The sequence below is a fragment of the Caloenas nicobarica genome, chromosome 2, assembly GCF_036013445.1.
Source record: "Caloenas nicobarica isolate bCalNic1 chromosome 2, bCalNic1.hap1, whole genome shotgun sequence".
NCBI classification, from domain to species: Eukaryota; Metazoa; Chordata; class Aves; order Columbiformes; family Columbidae; genus Caloenas; species Caloenas nicobarica.
In genome coordinates this window covers 143466998-143482073 of record NC_088246.1, presented here as the reverse complement: position 1 = coordinate 143482073, position 15076 = coordinate 143466998, and the positions used below count along the sequence as shown (strand labels likewise).

Sequence of the window (15076 nt, the reverse complement as noted above, 5' to 3'; positions counted from 1 at the left end):
CTCATTAGGAGCTGTTATTTGGAAGCCGAAAGTCAGGCAAAGCCATCAGACCTCCTTGAGAAAGGCACTGAAAGCGCCGGTGCTCAGGAATCACGTACATGCCCACCTTGTGTTGGTGCTTCTGTTCTGGCCTGGCCGTTGCATCTCCCCATCCATGGGACATGCTCACCTCGTGCTGAAGCCTCAGCAGCAGCACCTGGACAGTTGCTGCTTTTGAAGAGATGTCCTGTTGTGGTGCAGCAAGTTCAGCGCTGGTGCCACAGGAGGTCACAGTGCCATTTTTTTGCCATTTCCTCCATCCCTAGGGGCAGCCGCAGGTTTCTGACATTCTCCTCCTCTCCTCCAGAACCATATCCTGGCCTTCAACAAAAGGAGTCTTGCTGGGTGGATGCACTATTAAACATGTCTGATTGTGTCATTTTAGTCAATCTCTGTCTCATTGCACAAGTCCTGCCTAGGTAGCTAACATTATTTCTAGCAAAAAAGAACCAGAAAAGAATACTTCTCATTCCTTCATGCAAAGTCAAACATTTACATAAATGCAGCAGATACGCTGATGAAATGCTGGCTTCAGAGCTGTGACATGGCCTGGGCTTCCAGAGGGACACTCTGCTTCACCTTGGCTGGGTACGTGATGCCCTGGGTGCCTACAGATATATCAGCAGAAGGTTCAGCTTTGTGCAGCATCTGCAAAGGACTGCAGCCCCTCCGACCCTCCTGCACTAGTGGGAGCAGCACCAGTGTGCTCGCCTCGTGCAAACTTTGTATGTGCTTCACGGGCTACACCAGCCTCATGCTGAGATCTCCAAGTGCTGGGCTGAGTTGGAGGAAAGGACCTTCTCTTTCTGGGGCCAGGCTTTCATGTGCAAGTCAATCACCTGGCCTGCACTGGTTTGAAGGGAAAAGACAAAGAGGAAGATGAATAAAACATTGTTATTTTGTCATGTGAAGTGGCTTGAGGTAATTTTAATGTTTGGTTTCTTGCCCATCACCGAAGCATTCACGAATTTACAGCTCTGTCAGGAAAATATTACTTTTGTTCACTGCTGATTACCCTCCTGGAGTGAGCTGCATAATTTCTTACTCAGAAGAAGATTATTGTAGCCATTTATTTTCTGGTTAAACTGGTGTAAATAAAACAATTACACTGAAATGATTGGATTTTCTCTTTAATGCATGAAGCACAGATGCAGAATACCCGATTAATTTAAAAAAATGTTGCTACTCCCAATCAAATTTATACTAGAAAATTATCAACAAAAATATACTTTTTTTTTGCTATCTGTTTGGGGAGAATAGTATAACCAGGCCATATGCTGTATACCCGTCCACATTTTACGGAGAATTTGTGCAAGTTAATGAGCTTCTGTTCTGTGCTAGGAGATGCGGGATTGTCCCTTTATTCCCACCGAGGGCCTTTCAGTGTTCAAGCTAATTATTCCCACTGATAAGGAACCATGAGGAAGGCAAGTGGCAAATGACAGTGCAGATACCATAAGAGTTGCATTGCTTCTTTTTATTTGTGAAATATAGAGATGAGAAGGGGTTTAGGAAGGAAACCCGCTGTGCTGGTCACTTCTGGGCTGGGCATGAAAGCAGAGAGCGGCTGATGCAGCCGCTGCAGGGTTGTGGTGAGGGAGCAGAGACCTCACTCATTTTTAGCACACAATTACACGTCTGCTTTACTCCTTTGATGAAGGCTTATACAGCTCAGCTTTGCTTCTTTTGCTGTTAATTTAATTCTCATCGGCCTTTCATTGTAGCTTAGGGCAACAGGCACCAGCTCCTTGCAGGGTGATAAAGAGCAAGCAGTCACGCTTACTCCTGTGCAAAACCTAGGTCAAACCGCTTCTTTGCAATGTGGTTAGCCTAAAGATGCCATTCTCTGGTTTCTTATGGGGTAATTTTCCTGTAGTGGGAAGAAATATAGAATCCCCTAATACATTTTGGACCCCTCTTCAGTAAATCAAGACATGAAACTGACTGGTCTTGACAGGTTACTGGGTAGGTGAGAAGCTGGTGACATTTTCTCTGCTTGTTAATTATGTGAAGTGTCTTCTTATTTTAAATTTTGCCGAAGTGTTTATTGGTCTCCGGGGACTGTAGCTTGGGTTGAGCTTTCCAGCAAGCAGCGCCGATGCCTTCCTTGTGTTGAAGGGTCATAAATGATCAATTAGCTCATGAAATATCTCCACTGTTGGTCATCTGGGGCTGATTAGTTTGTAATAATTTAAGTTACAAAATAGAGACACAGCACCTCTCTTGCTTTTCTACTTCAGTGGCAGGATATTTTGGGTCTTCCACATGTGACATGGAAACAAAGGTCTAATTACCCTTCTTGCTATAATCATTCTCTCTCTCCCCACTCCTCATCAATAATGTAATTTGATTTGTTGCTTTGAGAACTAGAAAGGCCATTTCCAAGTGAAGGGAAAAAGTTCAAACTTGGTTTTGCCATTATTAGGTGCATCATTATTGTGTATTTTTATAACAGCTGTAGTCAGCTCTCATATTGCTCAAGAAGTTGTACACAAAATATGCGAGATAATATGTGGCATATTTAAGTACTGTCTTTTGTCAGGGTCTACTGATCAGCCTGTGGCCTGAGAGGCTGGTGTTAGAAGAAAGGATTAGACTAAGGAGCTTTCAATTATTATTGCTCATATAATTTTTCAGTCCCTTTCTCTAGCTGTATCAGAAAAGGTAAATCTGGAATTTCAAACCAGACCTTTACAGAGAGGTATTTCATTATTTTCAGATGCCTTATTAACTGAAAGATTTTAATCAAATCTTGTTAATGCCAATATATTTCAATGTGCAAATATGCAAAAAGCAGGAAAGGAGCTGGTGGCCATCAGGGGACACGTGGCTCCCTGCAAGTCATGGGCTTTTCCAGCTGCAAGGCAAGACCATCCCTTTCTCCCTTTGCACTTATAGCCGCCCAGCTCCAGGGCTGGTTGCAGCTTCTTGCTTCAGCTACAGTGGCAGCAAAAGCCTCACCCCGGGCTGCCCAAAGGGCTGCCGAAGAAGATTGTGCAGATGCATTAAGAAAGAGAAGAATAACTTATTGTTTGCTTTGGCCAGTGAAGTGAGTTGTTATTTGGGCTCTGCTCTGTTAGGCAATTAAGATGATGGATTTAAGCGTTTGATGTAAACTCTGTTGCTTACAAAGAACATATACATGAGCTGTTTTTTTCCAAATGGAGTAGGAATAGAGGTTGAAACAGAGGTCGGTTTTATTGCTCATGCTCCCAGGTCCTGCTCCTGCCCCAGACAGCTCTTTGGCCTTGAAAGTTTCTTTACTTCGTTTTCTCTCCGATATATTTTCCCAAATCTTTTCCTTCATCTGCCTGACCTCGTGATTCTGTGCTCTGACTGCAGAGATCCTTCCTTTACCTACGGCATTTCTCACCTGCCTGTGTTTTTGTTCCTTGGGGTTCCTTGATTTGATTATTGGACCCCACAAGATTATTTTGACTACCTCTCACATTGAGCTGGGATGAAGGCTTGCTCTCACGTGACAAGGTCTCAGCTATAACAGACCTGCAAACACAGGTCTCGTTTAGAGTCATGTTTACCCAAAAGCAGCAGGGATCGCTCATTTGCATAGGAGGTGAATTTGAGCCACCCACCTGCCTATGCTGACAAAAATATAGTTTTTCAGGCGTATTGTCCTTTTGTTTCTTATTCCCTCCTCTCCCTCATGCACTTAACACATTTGCTCTCATCCTTCCTTCCATCCTTTCTCGCCAGACAGCCTCTCGCTGCAAACATGCTCCTCATAAGCAGCCAGGGGCTCGCCCAGAACGTGCCACTTCCTTTGGCTACCCACTCTCAAAACTACCCTCCCCACCACTGCCTATCACCTCACTCCACTCAACCTTCACCCCTTCACCTGCACCCATCTCTGCCAGGCAGTTTACTTGCTCTTCTGCTGTTCAATAATTACTCATTTTTGGTTTAAACCCCTCTGTAAACAGACTTTCCCACAGCAGGGTGCAGAGGCTGCGCATCACAGGCTGAATACATTTTCACCTCCCCTGGAACCACACTGAAAGCTCAACTCCTTTCCTCTCCAAGTCAGTCACCAACCAAGTCCCAGCCGTACAACCTCCACAAACACACCACCAGCACTCCTCCTCCGCCCCTGGGGAGGCAGGCTGCCAAAACCAGGAATAATAACGCAAGAAAAGTAGGTCATCTGCTGTCTGAGAACATGAAATACAAAATTCAGCCACTGAGTGCTGGATGAGCACAAATAAGAAAGTTAAATTAACTTTCAAATCAAACTGATACAGAGCAGAAGTTTCCCTGAATTTTAACACAAAACGCTCTTGCCTGGCTCCGCGTCCCGCGGCGCTGCCTGCTACAGGCAGCTCCAGCAGCTTCTCTCATCTGCTGGCTGGTTGCAGCAGCAAGGACTGGATCACTGATAAGCATGTTACTATTTGTCAGCATTGTCAAATGTTTGTTCGTTTGTTTTTATAAATATCTTTTACTGCTCGTTGCCTCTTAATTTTACTGGGAAGCATTCTACAGGATAACTCATTTAAAATGTGGCAAGAAACCACTGAATTTTCCTATGAAGTAAAAGGGACAGGAAAGGGGAGGGAATATTCCATACATACAAATTCCAGTACTTCTGTTTCAGTATCATCTCTCCTGGGTTGACAGGCCTCTGAGAAATGGAGAAAAACCATTAAATCGTCAGAAATGTTCACCAAGAATGAGTCTTTCTGGCTGCCATTACTTGGTGGGGACTTATACCCGAAAGCTTGAAGCTTTATTGAGATACATGTGCAAGGAGCTGGAGAAAATTGTGCTGCCTTTGACAGAGCTTCAGTTTTACAACCAGGCAGGGTGAGCACAATGTCATCGTGTCTGGCCAAAGAGTCCCAATGATATTGAAAGATATAATTAGTGAGTCGGTGAGCACTTCTCTGCTGTTAGCCTTCTGCGAAGCTTCTGAAAAGCATTTAATGGCCTTTGGAGATGGATTTCCAGTGCTGTGTGATCAGTGTCTGCTTTTCCCGGCGTGTTGCTCTCTGCCTGCTCTCCTTTCTGTTGCTGCCTTTCCCTAGGCAGAGCAGGCGCATTTCTCCACATCCCATCTTTATGCCTCACTCACGCTCTAATACCTTTTTTCTTTAAAACGTCCCCTATGTTTTTTTCTAGTTTATGCCAGACCCATCTTCTTTTTGAAATGCACACGTACTCCCTATCATTGAGCTAAATCCTGAGTTAAAAAAGAACATCTGATGTGATGGTTCAGTGTTGTAACAGCTGAGGAGACATGAACAGCATAAATGAGCAAAGATGAAAGCAGAAGAGAAGCAGTTGACCTTATTTTCATGCTTTCATCAAGAATGTATATAGCATCTTTGGCTTTGTATTTGCCCTGGGAATTCCATAGAGAAATGTTGATGGTATGAATGAAGTTACAGTTCTTCTGTGCAAAGCAGGAGCTACAGGAGAAAAAATTAATTCTTCCTGCATCAAACACATGGCTGGAAGATTGGTAATTCACAATTCTTACAATTTTTTTTTTAATCCTAAAGAAATCCACAAGGCATGCTCTTTGTAGAAACCATCATAGTGCAAGAATAATGCAATTCCCTGTGTCTTCAGAGATGGTCAATATGCTGTTCATTGCAGGTTGCCATAGAGATGCAATATTATTCTCTTAGCTCAGTGATGTGCACTGAATTCTAATACTTTTATAGGAGCAGCATAAGTTAATGAAAGTCTTTACAGTTCCAAAAAAGCTTTTCTTGCTCATCCTTCAAATAAAATTTGAAATCAAGGGTTTGTTTAACAAACAGATTCCTCCAGTTTGACTAAAGCATGCTGACAGAATAGCATTATTAAATCTGTGCAACTGTGTTTAAATACTCTGACACACATTTTGACTTTGCTTATGAAGGATGCTGTTGCACAAATGTATACTGGCATCACTAAAATGGAGAGTGAGGGGACAGGAGGAAGTGAGCGATGGAGAAAACAAACCCATAACTTCCCAGACCAAAAGTGTTTGCAGTTCCTTCCATGTAGCCTGAGATTACATGTGGCCAGCTGCTCCCCAAAAGCCCACAAACAATATTAATCTGTCAATCTAAGAGTCTCAGCACCCTTCATTGGGTGCCTTGGTGTCAACTTTGAAACTGTTCCCTGAAATTATGAGTTAGTGGAAATAAAACCCACTGCTGGAGTGGAGCAGGCGCAGAGCTCTGGCCAGGGCCCCTTGGTGGCACGTGTGACATGGCAATCAGCAGGGATGGGGCCAAGATGCAAAACTACAGCGTGGTTGTGGCTGTCAAGCCCCCTACCCTCACCTCAATAAATAAGGAAGGAAGGAAATGCTTGTGGATTGTTGGAGCCAGAGCTGTGGTTTGGCTGCATTTTCTGGTGACAAATCTGAGTGAGAGGAATGTGCAGAAAGCTTGGGCTGCTGAAGGAGCATCTCTGTGGTCTGGTTTTGTTTGTTTGCTGGGGAAGATATGATTTGTTTACTGGCATAAAGCACGTTGACCGAACTTTAAGAGGCTATAGATGTCTGTTGCTGAGACTATTACTTACCCATCTGCTTGTCCCTTGTGGAAATGTTGTTCACGGAAGCTGTCTGGGCTCTTTTGCACCACAGCCACGATGGTTACCTGCCTCTGCAGCTGCTCAGGACAGCAGACCTTGAGCTCAGCAGTACTAAATACTGGTGTTTCATTTGTCAAGAATGATTACAAGAGGTATGAACTGAAATTTTCTATAACATCGAAGTCACAGCCGAAGTCTGAAATGCTGAAGTATTTCTTGACAAGAAAAATCTGTACCTCCCCAAGCAACTCTTTGCCCAGAAAACCACCAATTTGAGGTTGTTGGACCGTTCCCTGTGTTCTCCAGGGATGGAGGATGCTGCAGGGAAGGGGGAGCTGGGCCTTCTCGCTGGGTGAGTGACTGGTGGGACCCCTCTCCCTGCAGCCTGACACGTTGGCATTTAAGCACCCACGTGTTTGTCCAGGGGCCACCTTGCCTCGTGGAGTCTGTGCCCGCTGCCAGAGTGCTTCATCCCTCCTGCGTGTCCCAGGGTTGTGGGGGAAAGCTGAGTGAGGTGAGGAACCTGAGCCCATCTGCCCTGTGCAGCTCACGGCCATGAGCTCCTGCCCCTTGCCAAGGTCCAGCCCCATCTGCCCGGGCCAGGGCATCACCTCCGGGAGGGACGAGGCGCTGCTGGCTGGGGAGGCACTTTCCAAAGGGGGATGTGCCAACACAGTAGTAGGCTGAATTCTCCCTTTGGAGCCTGTGGAGCATGCGGCTGCTGGCATCTCCAGATGACTTATGTGCCTGAGGAATGCTGCTGTGTACTGCTGTTTATAAGGCAACCAGATGGCTCTGTCTGAGCCTTCCTTGAAAACCTGTCATGGCTGACCTCCTCGTTTAAGGGTAATCTTAAGGAGTGAGGTTGCAGAGGGAGATGTTTCAGTGAATTCCAGATTTATAATTTTAAAATGACATGCCTTGGTTAAGCACTCTCCACCCTCTAAAATCCAACCATTAGACTTTCCGGAAGATGTTCCTTTGGGCAGTGTTTTTACACTTGGCAAGGCCAGCCTGTAGCTGTTCCCTCCAGTTCCCACATTTCCTTGAGCAAGACCTGCTTGTGGCTGCTGCCGGGTGCCAAGGAAGCCGCCCGGCCTTGCTGCCAGCTCTGTCTGCCCTGCCACTCTGAGCCAGCCCAGGAACCACTCAGTCTTGATCCAGGATAGGTGGCTCAAAGGATGTGACATCTCCCACCACTCCTTCCTCTGGGGCTTGCACAAGCTGCCCCTGAGATTCAGATACAGATTTACCCCTACTTAGGAAAGCATGTTCTCCTCTTCTGACCATTTTCAGAGCAGTTCACAGACAGAGGTGGCTTCAGCAGAGTGCTGCCTCTTAAGATAGCAGCAGGTAGATTAGTACTCTTAACACGTAGAGCCAAACACAGCCAGAATATGAAGGCAAAGGACCCTGCCCACGGGGATGCTGCCATGTCACACGATGGTGAGTGGCTGAGGTGCGTACTGCCGCAAGCTGAGCTAGCAAAGAGCCTGCAGCCCTTTCAGCCCCCCAGTATAGTGCCATCTCCACGTACTGGTAGCATCTGGACAGGTGTCAGATCCAGAGTGCAGGGTCCTTCCTTTGAATGCTTTCTTTAACTTTTGCTCTATGCAGTTTTTGTTGTGTGTAATTAGAGTAAGATAGAGAAGTCAGGTACAGCCCAGTGCAGGAGATCTGGGATTTCCTACATGCGGCTAATTAATGGCTCTGCCATGGAACTCAGTGCTCTGTACGATTTGTGAAGGCTAGGTGTGCCCCACCTGACACTGTGCCACAACCAGCTGTTGCTGCCCTCTGGCCACAGGCTTTAAGTGCTTCTCCTTGCTCTTATGTATGTCTGCAAAGTCACCCAGGCCATGTGTGGCAGATGACGGTGACAATCATGGTGTTCAATGGCATTCATGTGAGGTAGGACGTTATCAGGAGAGGGTTTTCTCTTTCCAGGATGTGGCAGTGCAGGGTGCTGAGCTCTCACTTCCTCCGAAACTGAGCTTAAGATGCTCAGAACATTGAAGGATAGTTTCTTGATCTGAATAATTGATTTAATAATTATTTGATAACTATTTGATTAACTATTGAATGACCAATTGTGTCAGAACTGGACCATGCTGGCTGCTGTACCACTGTCCTGGTAAGAGCCAGGCTGGTCCCTGCAGGGTAAAGACGGCCTGGCCAAAGAGAGAAGAAAATCAATATATTTTATTCAAAGTCACACAAATGTTTTGGGAGTTATATCTCCCTCTCCTGTGCCACAGTTTCAAAACTTTCTTTTTAACAGTTGAACAGGCATAGTCCATGTCCTTATCTGATGTCCGGAATATGCATGTCACAGAATCACAGAGTCATAGAGTGGTTGGGGTTGGAAGGGTCATCTGGAGATCATCTAGTCCAACCCAGCTGCTAAAGCAGGTTCACCCAGAGCAGATTGCACAGGAATCTGTCCAGGTAGGTCCTGAATGTCTCCAGAGAAGGAGACTCCACAACCTTTCTGGGCAGCCTGTTCCAGTGCTCTGTCACTCTCAAAGCAAAGAAGTTTTTCCTCATATTCAGATGGAACCTCCTGTGCTTCAGTCTGTGCCCATTGCCCCTCATCTTATCATTGGGCAGCACTGAAAAGAGTCTGGTCCCATCCTCTTGACATCCATCCTTGAGATATTTATAAACATTGATAAGATCCCCCCTCATACGATGTGAAGAAAATCTCTAGTCTGGTCTGCAATGAGAACTCATTGGAGAATTTGGGCTTCTTTTTAATATCTGGGCGTTCTTCTTTGTGAGAGCATTATTTCACTGTATTAGAACTGCGGTCATTTGTTTAACTGTTTATATACCAACTTATAATTCTCCCAGTACTTATTGCCAATATACTAAACAGTTAAAAGATTGGGCTTAGTCTAGACTGTAAGTGTAGATATGATGGTAGGCTTCCTGTTTATTTAAAAAGCCTTAATTTGTATCAGCTTATTTGACTTCCTTTGCAGATAATATCAGCCCACTACTTTTTACATAGGAAGTGAAATATTGGCAGTGCCTGGACACTAGTATTACTTCATATTGGACTGCAGAATTTGTTTACATTTTCTCTTGTGAAACCATCTACTAAGAGGATTTTTGACCTTTTTTTGGTAGTAATCTAATTCAAAAGGATGGGGCTTCACAAATTTGAAACCCCAAGGTGATAGCTGGCACGCCTTTGCTACAGGGAGTTAAATTTAATCGTACTCCAAAGGGTTATTAAAACTGAAGTATTTTAGGAATGCAAACTCAGGCTTACAAACCCCACATGATCCAGCAGTGTATTTTTCTTCTCTGCAGTGCACATTTGCAGAAGCCAGAGCTGTACTTTACCCCTCTGGAGCGTGTGAAACATCCAGCAGCACATGCTTCAGCGCAAGGCACACTGTTTCTGAGGAGCATTACAGTGGAAAGAGATCCCTGATGAAGGGCACCCCATGGGTAGGAGCGTTCATTCCCAGATGCATCATCCCTACTGACCAGTTTGGTTTTATTTTTCAAATAACCCTTTTTCAGGACTCTTCTTGCACCATACTGAGTGCCCTCATTTCTCACTGTCTCTGTGGGCTGGAGATGAGCTTGGTATCCCACGGTGGGCTCTGAGAGCCCAGAACAAGTTTCTTCACTGGTCTGTTTCATGGTGGATGCGCGTTGTAAAGTGCACACTAAAACCTGGGGCCTGTGCAAGGTGCTGGGGGCCGCAGCTTGCCTGTGCCTGCTGTGCAATGAGGCTGCTGGAGCCCAGCGAGGTCTACGCTGCCAGGAACTTACTGCAGGCTATGGGGATGACTGGCAGAAGCTTAGGTCTGATTTTGTTAAAGCTGGCTTTGCAGCATTCGCTTCAGTCTCCAGTGAGTGTCAATAAAATCAGTCAGGCCTTATATCTGACCTAAATCTCTGTGACTGCTGCAGAACTGGTACCCGCTTGCACCAAACAAGGGCTTGACCTGCTGCATCCACCAAAAAGGTCCTAGATCAACTAAGAAGCCTGAGCACTGAGTGCTTTAGATGCTTGTGGATGGGATCCAGACAGCTTAATTCCTGGCATGGCTGAGACTCAGCTGCTTGGCTGCAGAGAGTGACCTGACCTCTCACTTTCCCCGTCTGTGTCCCTTTGCAAAACCTTCTGGGAGCAGGGTCTGCATCTCTGCCAACCCACCACGTGTCAATGAGCAGCTTGCTGCCTGCCCCAGGGACAAGGACTCAAATGAGGACAAGTCCATACAGACACTCCTGTTCCATCAGCTGAAGCAGCTGATATTTCCCAAGCATGGTGGACACCCGCCTAGCTCTGAGGCTGGGCAATGATTGAATATATGCTGCCCTGGGCACTCACAGTGCCCTGAAACTAAAGAGGGGACGCTGCTTTTCCCTCCCCATCACAGCCCCAATGCAGTGCCAGAAGGAAGGGCTGATCCTGGAGGAGATACAGGAGATGGCAGGCAGAGGGTCAGACCAGAGCACTGGTCATCCCACGGCTGGGATGAAGGAGGACAAGGAGAACGCCAAGCCCAAGGAGCAGCAGGGGGCCGCCGCCGGGCCGGGGGCTCTGCTGATGTCGGACACCGCCACGGGTACGGATGGCAGGACCGGTGGTGCCAAGCTCGACCGCCTCGAGCGGCCCAAGGACAAGAAGGAGACGCTCAGCAAGGTGGTGATCCGCCCACTGCCGCCCAGCTTGAGGAAGGAGCAGCTGGAGGAGCACCTGCAGCCCCTGCCCGAGCACGACTACTTCGAGTTCTTTGCCAATGACTCCAGCTTGTACCCGCACATGTTCCCCAGAGCCTACATCAACTTCACAAACCAGGAAGGCACAGTCCTCTTCAGGGACCGCTTTGACGGCTATGTTTTTTTGTTGATCACAAAGGTCAGGAATATGCTGCCATAGTTGAGTTTGCACCTTTCCAAAAAGCTGCAAAAAAGAAGAGTAAGAAAAAGGATGCCAAAACTGGAACTATTGAAGATGATCCAGAGTACAAGAAGTTTTTGGAAAGTTACAGTGCAGATGATGAAAAATTAAACTCCACTCCTGAAACTTTGCTGGAGGAAATAGAGGCAAGAAATAAAGAGCTAATAGCTAAAAAGACTAATCCTTTATTGAACTTCTTGAAAAATAAACAGAGATTGAGAGAAGAAAAAAGAAAGGAGAGGAGAGGAGAGGAGAGGAGAGGAGAGGAGAGGAGGGGAGAGGAGGAGGAGAGAATTTGAAAGAAAAAGACAAAGAGAAGAAGAAAGAAGAAAATGGAAAGAGGAGGAGAGAAGGAAAAGAAGCAGAAAAGCCAAAGAAAGTAGACAGATGCCCAGAAAAAGAAAGAGACAGATCAAAAGAAGAACCAAAGATTAAGCTACTTAAAAAACCTGAAAAAGATGAAAAAGACTTGGAGAAAAAAGAAAAATCCAAGAAACTGGAAAAAGAGACTCTGAGGGGGGAAAAATGTGAGTAGTGCATCCGCCAAATGGTCTGATGGGGAGACAAAAGAAGAGAAGGCAAAAAAATCAGAAGATGAGTGTGTAAAGGACTACAGAGACTGAGATAGAGATTTTGAAAGAGACAGAGAGTATGAGAGAGCACAGAGGGAGAAACTGAGACGCCAAGAAGAGGAGCATCGGAGGCAGAAAGAGCGCTTTGAGAAAGAGAAGGTTTTTAGAAGAAAAGAGGAAGAGGTGAAAAAGGAGAGAGACTTATTCAGAGAAAAGGGAAAGAAAAGTGATCTTACAGACTTTACCAGCAGCACGGACAAATCTGAGAAAGTAACCAAAGTAACCACTGATTTTGTTTCCAGGAACAACAGAAGAAACACTGCTGCTCCTCATCCTTCCTTCCCAACCCAAGCAGCATGTCCTGTACCTTTCAAAGGAGAAAACAGAAGGTGCAGACATTGACATGCCATCTGGTCCTGCCCCACAAGCAGCATCAAGCCCATGTCCTGCTTAGTTCTTCACTGCAGTCCTTGCCTTCCCACTTTTCTGTGTGCTGGGGAAGGTAGATAACTGTATTCAGGTGACAGAAAGATGGCAGCTTTGAGCCTTCAGATGCCAGGGAGCACTTCAAGTAGCACCCAGCCACCTTCACGCCTCTTTCTGTGCACCCACATTGTGAACAGGTCACTCCCTGCCTCTTGCCAAGCACCTGATCTGCAGTAACTCTGCTCAATGAGGGCTCAGCCAGTGCCTGCAATTACCCAGAGCAGTGCCAGCGTTATGGAGGAGAGTTGCAGAGATGTCTTTCCTAATATATCTTAAAAATACCATTGTCAAATCAGACCGTAAAGTCCATCAGCATGGATAGTAGTTTAGCAATATGAGTTTTTGTTTGTCTGTTTCCTTTTTTCTCTCTTGTCTTCCTGTGACTGTATCTCAGCTGCAATCTTGTGTGGTGGGTTTTCAAAAACTTTGGTGCTGCATCCAGCCAGAAGGAAAAGCAAGTACAGCCGCGCAGTTACGGGCTGTCACCAAGACGTCAACCCAAATGCCCACCACCAGAAAGAGGCAAAGATGCAGGTCATCCCAGAGGATACTGAGAAGATGCAACACTGAAAACCAAGGTCTTTGTTTTCTGCATGGACGGACACACGCATCCCTGCGTGTGCTACTGACTCCTTCCTCTGTATGAAAGGATGCTCAATACTACAATAAACCCAGATGGGGAAAAAGCAGGTCTTTTTGCCCCAGAAAGAGGGATCATTAGAGTGCCTGAGGGCTTGTTTTCAAGGCTGTGTGTGTTCTGGCCTTCCTTTCTGTTTCTTTTTGATTGCTTGTCAGCTTCTTAGACTGTGTTCTCAGACCAGCCTTGCTCATTCACACATTCCTATTTTATTGAATTATTGTATTACCAGCAGTGAGGAAGTGCAATAGACTCTTTTGTATCCACTGCTGCGAGCCAATGCCAGAGGAGAATTTGTGTCTGTATCTGTGCCTGGCAAAAGGGAAAAAAATACAAGCTCTGTTGCATGGAAAATGTAGATTGTCTGAAACATTTTCTAAAACTATATGGTAAATTATAGAATGTGCTGTGTAAGTAAGAACAGGAAGGAGGGAGTTCCTACTGGAAAGACTATATTTAGGGGAAATACGTTGTATTAATTAAAACACGTTCATAAATTTTTTCTTTTATTTTTTTGCAGGGCGGGGGGGCTGAGTTGCTTACACTTTCTAACTCGTTTCTATTCTTGCAGAGTGACTCTCAGGCATAGATTCTGATCAATTCCTTCTTCCCAGAGACATCCCAGACACTTCCTGGTACAATCCTGCCATTTTTCTCTAGTGCTGACCACAGCCTTCAGGCATTGCCCCCCACATCGCAGTGTAACACCCGCCTGCCTCAGCGCTCCCTCTCACTTGCTCTCTGTGTCAGCGTGACACTCAGCTTCAGGTCCACAAAGCTGTTAGGGGATGGTAAAACATAAAGCTCATCAGTTCCTTGGCTGCGCTTTAATAGCAGTGCTGATCACCAGGGCTGAAATTGCTTTCCAAATGCAATTTAGCTGCTGTGTATTGGCCATGCCGTTGGTGGACTGGTGGACTGTCATGCAGTGCCGACTCTGGGATTGAACCCATAGCAGCAACATTTGCTTTCAATCACTTCCTAAATCATTTCACTTTTGGGTCTGAGGAACCTGTTCTCAGCCCTACTGCACTGTTAACCATGCCTGTCTGGGGCTGGAGGAGGTTTCAATCACCACCATATTCACCTAATGACAAAAAGGCTGAGGAGATGCAAAGCGGAGCAAAGCAATAAAGCCAGGGCCTGCAGTTCCTTCCCAGTTCCTTCCTGCCTCTGCATTGCTCTTCTCTACCACCGCTCCGGTGGCGGCCAAATGCTGCAGCCGAGGTGCACCCCGCTGTTCCCCTGGTGCCTTCTTCGGAGGTAACCCCACAGCCCCGTGTGCATGGGGGTCACCCCACTGGTGGGGTTTTCCAGCCATCCTTTGTAAGATCTCTTACTCAGTGCACCCCAGCATCTGTGTTTGCAGAGGGAACACGCCTGGGATGACCAGGGGACAAAGTGGGAGATGCGGCATTTCCGTATTTGCAGCATAGAGGAACAGTAACCTGTGGTGTGGTGTAAACAAACAGGCAAATGGGAAGATGAACTTTTGGTTTTTTTGTTCTTCCAGTTGCCTGCAGTGAGTACCTTTCACTTCTAGCTTGTGGACTGCTCACTTCTGTCTGAAAATAAACTGAAAGCTTACAATTGAAGAACTGGTTGCTGGCTAGGTGAAGTCTTTATGCCTGTCACCTCTGAACAAATGACTCAACTTAAAAAAATACACCTGAAATTCTCTGGGAAAAAACCCTATTTTCTCAAAAAAACCTATATCCTTTTAGGAACTAGTTTTTTATAATAGGGAGTTGAAAATAATTGTGATCAGAAATTAGATGATGGTGACAGAGAGAATTTGCAGCTGTAGGAATTAGATCAAAAATGACATTTACAAAAAACTTAATCATCTGCAGCAAGGAGGCCAGA

General features: G+C 45.9%; 1 pseudogene; it reads left to right on the top strand.

The window, feature by feature from the left end:
• Positions 1 to 11089: 11089 nt before the first annotated feature.
• Positions 11090 to 13799, top strand: LOC135985037 (regulator of nonsense transcripts 3B-like; annotated as a pseudogene).
• Positions 13800 to 15076: the final 1277 nt, after the last annotated feature.